This window comes from Mizuhopecten yessoensis, unplaced genomic scaffold (genome assembly GCF_002113885.1).
Source record: "Mizuhopecten yessoensis strain PY_sf001 unplaced genomic scaffold, ASM211388v2 scaffold716321, whole genome shotgun sequence".
Taxonomy (NCBI): Eukaryota; Metazoa; Mollusca; class Bivalvia; order Pectinida; family Pectinidae; genus Mizuhopecten; species Mizuhopecten yessoensis.
In genome coordinates, this window is record NW_018480058.1 from 438,073 (window position 1) to 446,587 (window position 8,515).

At 36.9% G+C, this 8,515-nt stretch overlaps 1 protein-coding gene across 6 annotated transcripts in view; it reads left to right on the forward strand.

Annotated features, from left to right (window-relative positions):
- LOC110443021 (zinc finger CCCH domain-containing protein 10-like) overlaps positions 1-8,515 on the forward strand; it is a 138,277-nt gene that overhangs the window by 86,633 nt on the left and 43,129 nt on the right. The window contains exon 2 of one of the 6 annotated variants that reach the window (XM_021486968.1): positions 2,053-2,121. The exons of the other annotated variants lie outside the window; for them this stretch is intronic. The gene's annotated coding sequence lies outside the window, so the exon portion shown is untranslated. The remainder of the gene's footprint in view (positions 1-2,052; positions 2,122-8,515) is intronic. 6 annotated transcript variants of the gene reach the window in all.

Below are 8,515 nucleotides of genomic sequence, written 5' to 3' on the forward strand. Positions count from 1 at the left end.
TGTACAGACTAGACAATTAGTACAGGTGTTTTAGTGTAGACACCTGTACAGACTAGACAATTAGTACAGGTGTTTTAGTGTAGACACCTGTACAGACTAGACAATTAGTACAGGTGTTTTAGTGTAGACACCTGTACAGACTGGACAATAAGTACAGGTGTTTCGGTATAGTCACCTGTACAGACTAATACAGATGTGTGGGTTTAACATTAATGTGCATGTAGCCTTGATTTTTCTTTTCAAAAAGATTATTAGAAACCTAGGAATGTATCACTTGAATGTTTATATCCAAAAACTGAGAAAGCTCATAGGGATTGTTATCAAAACTTGTATATTATACCTGCAGGTAGAATCGAGATAAAACAGCCATTAGTTTTATAGGGTAGGGTAAAAAACCAGGACCGACAGATGAAGTAGAGTTTGGAGAATGAAGGTAATTGTACATGTAAAGGAGAAGGAAAATTACAAGAATAGGAATTAAGATGTGTTATTTGGTAACCTTGGGTTGGAGGGGGTATCCATATATTAAAATTCACCTGAGCTTTTAAAACTTTCAGTACAGGTAGTTTTGACCTTATCAGGAATGAATCAAGGTGCTGAAAAATATCGGGAAGGATGTACAGGTGTGTGAAACATAAGGTGGGATGTACAGGTGTGTGAGATATAAGGTGGGATGTACAGAAGTGTGAGATATAAGGTGAGATGTACAGGTGTGTGAGATATAAGGTTGGATGTACAGGTGTGTGAGATATAAGGTTGGATGTACAAGTGTGTGAGATATAAGGTGGGATGTACAGGTGTGTGAGATATTAGGTGTGAGGTACAGGTGTGTGAGATAAAAGGTGGGATGTACAGGTGTGTGAGATATAAGGTGGGATGTACAGGTGTGTGAGATATAAGGCGTGAGGTACAGGTGTGTGAGTTATAAGGTGGGAGGTACAGGTGTGTATGATATAAGGGGTGAGGTACAGGTGTGTGAGATTTAAGGTGGGATTTACAGGTGTGTGAGATATAAGGTGGGATGTACAGGTGTGTGAGATATAAGGTGTGAGGTACAGGTGTGTGAGATTTAAGGTGGGATTTACAGGTGTGTGAGATATAAGGTGGGATGTACAGGTGTGTAAGAAAAAAGGTGGGAGGTACAGGTGTGTATGATATAAGGGGTGAGGGACAGGTGTGTGAGATATAAGGTGGTGGGATGTACAGGTGTGTGAGATATAAGGTGTGAGGTACAGGTGTGTGAGTTATAAGGTGGGATGTACAGGTGTGTATGATATAAGGTGTGAGGTACAGGTGTGTGAGATATTAGGTAGAATGTACAGGTGTGTGAGGTATAAGGTTGGATGTACAGGTGTGTGAGATATAAGGTGTGATGTACAGGTGTGTGAGATATAAGGCGGGATGTACAGGTGTGTGAGATATAAGGGGGGATGTACAGGTGTGTAAGAATAAAGGTGTGAGGTACAGGTGTGTGAGATATAAGGTGAGATGTACAGGTGTGTGAGATATAAGGTGGGATGTACAGGCGTGTGAGATATTAGGCGGGATGTACAGGTGTGTGAGATATAAGGTGGGGGGATGTACAGGTTTGTAAGAATAAAGGTGTGAGGTACAAGTGTGTGAGATATAAGGTGAGATGTACAGGTGTGTGAGATATAAGGTGGGATGTACAGGTGTGTGAGATATAAGGTGGGATGTACAGGTGTGTGAGATATAAGGTGTGAGGTACAGGTGTGTGAGATATAAGGTGGGATGTACAGGTGTGTGCCAGATTTGATGTTCAGGTGTATAATCCATTTTCGTACTGACCAATCTCATACTTACAAAGAATATGCAAATGTGTTTATCATAAGAAATGTGAAAATTATGCCGCTACTCTTGGAATCTCTTATGCAAATGTGACTTCATGTGATATTTGTATATAAAAAGCACCTTCTTTTGTATGACTAGTGTATGTATGCATTTATAAAGGAATGGAATATTTCACTTTTACGCGGGATGTCACAGCCGTTTGACAGATGAATATATTTGTGTGTATAACTGTCTGTTTAGAGAGACAGAGGCTGTAGAAGGGACAGATTGACTGCTACAGACCTGACATACTGCCACCCACCTATTTAGGTATGAGTTAAGACATGATGAGTCAATATCTAATATATATATATCTAACAACATTGAAATGAGTCAAAATGAAATAGATATATAGATCTGCCATTACATTAGAACAAATCAATTTGTAATATAGAGTAAACATCTGTCATTACATTATAATGAGTCTGAATGTGTTATACCATAGGACAAAGCAATAATAACAGTTTGTGTCTGAAATAGGACACGATTAGAATAATTCTGTAAAGAATATATGTCATATTGAGAATAGAGATCTATTGGATACCTTATCTATTTCACAAGTATGGAATAATACTGATACTTTTCACAAATTTATTATTCTGTGTCAGTGCTGCCATACAAGTGAAAAATAGCTAATAGCATTTGGAAAAAATATTTATTTTCTGTTTACGATATTCACCTTGAAATAAAATATTCAGATTTCCTCAAAACTAAAAATATACAGGTTAGCAGTTTATAAGGGTTGGGACAGGGGAGTTTATGGAGGATTAATAGATATGGAGGAAAGACAAAGAATTCAATATACTAGTCAAGTGGCAAGGAATTATTTATTAGATCTGTGACAAGCAAATAATCCCACATATATCTGGGGTTAGATCAAACTCAATATTAGATCAAGGGAGAAAATCCTGTGTCTGGGACTACAGATCGATCGCGAGTTCTGTAGATCAGTGACAAGGGAGATAAATCCACATGCATCTTGGGTTAGATCTGGTAAAATGTTAGATCAGTGACAATGGTGATAATCCTAAATGTTACTGGGGTTAGATCCAGCATAGTGATAGATCACTGACAAGGGAGATAATCCCCTATGTGTCTGGGGGAGGATCCAGAATCATATAGTGTCAGTTCAGTGACAAGGGAGATAATTCTGCATGTGTTTTAGGGTATATACAGTACAGTGTTAGATCAGTGATAAGGGATACAATCCCAAATGTGTTTTGAGTTAGATCCTGTACAGTGTTAGATCAGTGACAAGGGAGATAATCCCACATGTCTGGGGTTAGGTCCAGTACAGTGTTAGATCAGTGACAAGGGAGATAATCCTACATGTGTCTTGAGTTAGATCCTGTACATGTACAGTGTTCGATCAGTGACAAGGGAGATAATCCCACATGTGTCTCGGGTTAGGTCCAGTACAGTGTTAGATCAGTGACAAGGGAGATAATCCTACATGTTCCTTGAGTTGGATCCTGTACAGTGTTAGATCATTGACAAGGGAGATAATCCCACCTGTGTCTTTGAGTTAGATCCTGTACAGTGTTAGATCAGTGTCAAGGGAGATAATCCTACATGTGTCTTGAGTTGGATCAGGTACAGTGTTAGATCATTGACAAGGGAGATAATCCCAAATGGGTCTCTTGGTCGATCCAGTGTGAAACCTGAGTCTGTTCACTGGAACAGTATATTTTGTTACATCATCAAAAGAATGACATTGATCTTCAGTTTCATGTATAGATATAACAGACTTTTGCTATACTGTCAGAAAAAAAATACTAAGCAAGGCAGTGAGTACTGTGTCGTGATCACTTCATGAAAGTAATTTATTTCAAAATTTTGATGTCATTTAATTCTGATGCATAATTTGCTGTAAACATTATTTGAATTTAGACCTAATCCCCTGTATACATCATATGATGTTGACTAAAAATAAAAGAAAATCTTCAGTTACAGTGTTTTTAGTGATTTTCATGCAGGTTTAACTCATTCACCCCTGAAGACACATTTGAACTCTTCCTGTTCATAGGTTGGAATAGCTTATTATGAAATTTCAGTGGTGAATGAGTTTATTCAATCACAAAAATAATAAATTTGATTAAACTGCTAATTTTATGGATTTTTTTATACTTTATTACATTAACTTTTAAGAGATAACATATTTTAGATATTTGTTTGTGAAATGTATCATATTGGTAGAGGTTACAGGATATTTACTTCATCAATATAAAAAGCATGAATGACGACTATCATGATATTGGGGATAGATACTGTATTCATTTCTGATACCACTACGATACGAGAACTTTTTATATGTGAGTGAGTAACCAGGTTTTACAAGTACAAACATGTGCATGTCTCTCTACACTTCACAAAAATCCTGAGAGCCTATTCCACAAGTACTTCTATACCAGTTACATAACGGACCAGGCCGAGCAGTTTTACCCTAAGTCAGCAATTCTCAAGGCTTTGAGGGGCGTGGTGGTTTCCGCTCCCTCTCAGCAAAGATGTAGGAGCAGATCGGCCATTTCTTTGTTGGAGTCATTTTAATGAGTGACAAAGAGCTGTGAAGGTCCTTAAGCTTTACTGTGCAGTAAATTGTGTCCTTGATTGTGGTAATCACTGAAAAATAGCTATGGTAACTGTATTTTGTCTCAAATTATGAGTTGGATACCTGATATGAACTGTTTAATATTGTTATTATTCATAGAATATTTTTTTCACAGAGATTTTACATCATCACAAGTGAAAACTTTGTTTGAAAACATAAAACAGTATGTTGTATTGAAAGATTGTTTGGCAGTTAGAATCTAGAGGGGATGGCTAGGTAAAAGTCTTTGAACTGAAAGCTCTGAAAACCAGACAAAACCCCTAAAGCTCTGAAAACCAAACAAAACCCCTAAAGCTCTGAAAACCAGACAAAACCCCTAAAGCTCTGAAAACCAGACAAAAACCCTTCATTTTAGCAGTTGTGTTTTGGTGGCAGAAAATGAGCATGTCTTGGAAAATGCTGGCTCTTACAAAGACATCAAAGCATGCTAATTAGCTACTGTAGGTAGTAATGTTTGTTGGAAAGGTCAGTCTTAAAAACAATGGTTCTTGTAAAGATGGAAGCAAAACTCAAGATAATGGGCCACAAATGAAAGTATCATAATTGTGTTAATTGTACCAATGTTTGGCGTGGTGCTTCATGAATCAACATGTGTAACAATAGCGGAAAGGAAATCTGGCAGAACAACAAACACAGGATAAAGGGTGTCATTGTTACGCAGAATGGTTCTCTTGTTTAGATATGCAATGTTGTACATAATATAAACATCTTAATATAGATATAAATGTATGCACATTGTGAAACACCCACTTGAAGAAGATATCTTTGAGATGGGGTTTGATTGTTTTTTGATGTTAAGAGGAGATATGATTTTTGTATGATGAGAATTCCTACTCTGCCCAGCACGACATTTCTGCGTGAACAAAAGATACGCTGAAGCATCTGTAGACGCTGTGTAATGGTATGTTAATAGGAGGTGGGTGCAAGTGTTTGTGCTGTTATGATTTACTGTACATACCAACTAGTGTCTCAAACTTTTCTCCTAAACTACACCATGCACTGGTGATTACAGGTGTTGTGTTAAGTACAGGTGTAGTTGTGTTATGTACAGGTGTAGTTGTGTTATGCACAGGTGTAGTTGTGTTATGTACAGGTGTAATTGTGTTATGTACATCTGTAATTGTGTTATGTACTTGTGGAGTTGTGTTATGTATGTGTACATGTGTTATTTACAGTTGTAGTTGTGTTATGTACAGGTATAGGTGTGTTATGTACTGGTGTAGTTGTGTTATGTACAGGTGTAGTTGTTTTATGTACAGGTGTAGTTGTGTTATGTACAGCTGTAGTTGTGTTATGTACAAGTGTAGTTGTGTTATGTACAGGTGTAGTTGTTTTATGTACAGGTGTAGTTGTGTTATGTACAGATGTAGTTGTGTTATGTACAAGTGTAGTTGTGTTATGTACAGGTGTGGTTGTGTTATGTACAGATGTAGTTGTGTTATGTACAGGTGTGGTTGTGTTATGTACAGATGTAGTTGTGTTATGTACAGGTGTGGTTGTGTTATGTACAGATGTAGTTGTGTTATCTACAAGTGTAGTTGTGTTATGTACAGGTGTAGTTGTTTTATGTACAGGTGTAGTTGTGTTATGTACAGCTGTAGTTGTGTTATGTACAAGTGTAGTTGTGTTATGTACAGGTGTGGTTGTGTTATGTACAGATGTAGTTGTGTTATCTACAAGTGTAGTTGTGTTATGTACAGGTGTAGTTGTGTTCTGTACAGGTGTAGTTGTGTTATGTACAGGTGTCGTTGTGTTATGTACAGGTGTAGTTGTGTTATTTACAGTTGTAGTTGTGTTATAAGCACAGGTGTTATGTATGTGTACATGTGTTATTTACAGTTGTAGTTGTGTTATGTACAGGTATAGGTGTGTTATGTACTGGTGTAGTTGTGTTATGTACAGGTGTAGTTGTTTTATGTACAGGTGTAGTTGTGTTATGTACAGGTATAGGTATGTTATGTACAGGTGTAGTTGTGTTATTTACAGGTGTAGTTGTGTTATGTCCAGGTGTAGTTGTGTTATGTACAGGTGTAGTTGTGTTCTGTACAGGTGTAGTTGTGTTATGTACAGGTGGAGTTGTGTTATGTACAGGTGTAGTTGTGTTATGTAAAGGTGTAGTTGTGTTATGTACAGGTGTAGTTGTTTTATGTACAGGTGTAGTTGTGTTATGTACAGATGTAGTTGTTTTATGTACAGGTGTAGTTGTGTTATGTACAGTTGTAGTTGTGTTATGTACAGGTGTAGTTGTGTTCTGTACAGGTGTAGTTGTGTTATGTACAGGTGCAGATGTACAGGTGTAGTTGTGTTATGTACAGGTATAGGTGTGTTATGTACAGGTGTAGTTGTGTTATTTACAGTTGTAGTTGTGTTATAAGTACAGGTGTTATGTATGTGTACATGTGTTATTTACAGGTGTTGTGACTTTTACATTTGGTATTAAGGATTTGCAGCAACCATTAAATTGCCTTTGATTGACTGAGACAGTTATGTTAAAGTTGATTTCTATAGGGAAGATTCTTTGTTGGAGTGATACATAAAGGTAGACTTCTAAATTTATAGATCTAAGATGACAGTATGCTTATACAGCTTACAATTCTATACAGTATATAGGTAAAGTTGTATTAGTACAGGTGCAGTTCTTGATTTCTAGGTGATTACAAATAAACTGGCCTGAAAGTTCCTTCATTGCCTCAAAGAAAGAAAGTCTGTTTTCTTACGGTATGGTTTAAGGTAATGTTGTGGAAGAGAAAAAAGTTCTAATCAATTTGTGAGACATAATCTCAAAGGTTTATTGTTCATCTTGTTAATATGGATTACCTGATAAAAGCACTTGTATAAGTTTTGTTGTAGCTAACAGTCCATCCCACTTTAACCCTTACAACAAAGATTATAAAAATTCTCTGAAGTGGATTTGATTAAAAGTGACAAATTTTGACATTAAACCTGAAGATGTAGTCAGATATTGTTTCAGGGGAAGTTTGATGGTCTCAAATGTTATGGCTATGAGGAATGCCTCGGTATTTCTCCAAGAATTAAGCTTAATTGATTTTTATGGCACACAACAGGTCGTAAGTTTGTCGTAAAGTTGGCAGGAAGTTAGTGAAAACATATTACCCTAGCTTGGCCTGTGTTGCAGATCTTTGAAAGTATCCATCGCATGTTTCCCAACCCATCCCCCATTGCCCAGATCTCTATAAGTGTCAGTATCCATGTGTGCTGGCACTAAAAGGGATGGCTGGTGTATAAAAGGGACCTATACCTGCCATAGGGAAGGCTGAGGATCCCAATAACACTGCCCAAAATTGTAAATTAAATTGCATTGGAACCTTTTTTCTGTCATGACAACAGCTTTGATATAGAGTTTCTGAAAAATATGATTTACAAAACTCGTATGAAAAAATAATGAATTTAAAAAAAAAAATTAACGGAGGTGTTCTGAGTGTGAAAAATGCAATTGGGTCAGAATAGGATTTTAACGCTCCATGGACCTTTTTACAATGTCACTCAAACCAAATGTGCTAAATAGTCAGTGATAGTACCCAGTCTCTGTCACCCTACAGTTATACCCAAACTGACATTAAGGGGAGGTAACTTTATTTAAGAAGAACTACACTGGAATTCTAGATCTCTTGTGTTTTGCCTGTAGTGGAACAGGGATTCTTAATTCCTCTGTCAAGCAAAGACTTGGATGTATGGCCAATTATGAATTTGTATCAAAAACATACCACATTAACCGCAATCTGTCTGCTGCTCAAATAAGTTGCCATATAAATAATCTCCAACAGTGTCACTGGTATCTTGTCTACAGAAGTCACAGCCATCGGGGTCACCAGCTGGATTGATATATGTCTAATATATCACCTTAAGTCAGTTCTGTTTTACAGTGAGGGTCCTGTATTATTAGGTTCTCACCAACAGTGATAAGTACTGTGGATATACATGTATAAGTATTGTGATAGTTGTGTTAGTGCTGTGGATATACATGTATTAGTATTGTGATAGTTGTGTTAGTACTGTGGATATACATGTATTAGTATTGTGATAGTTGTGTTAGTA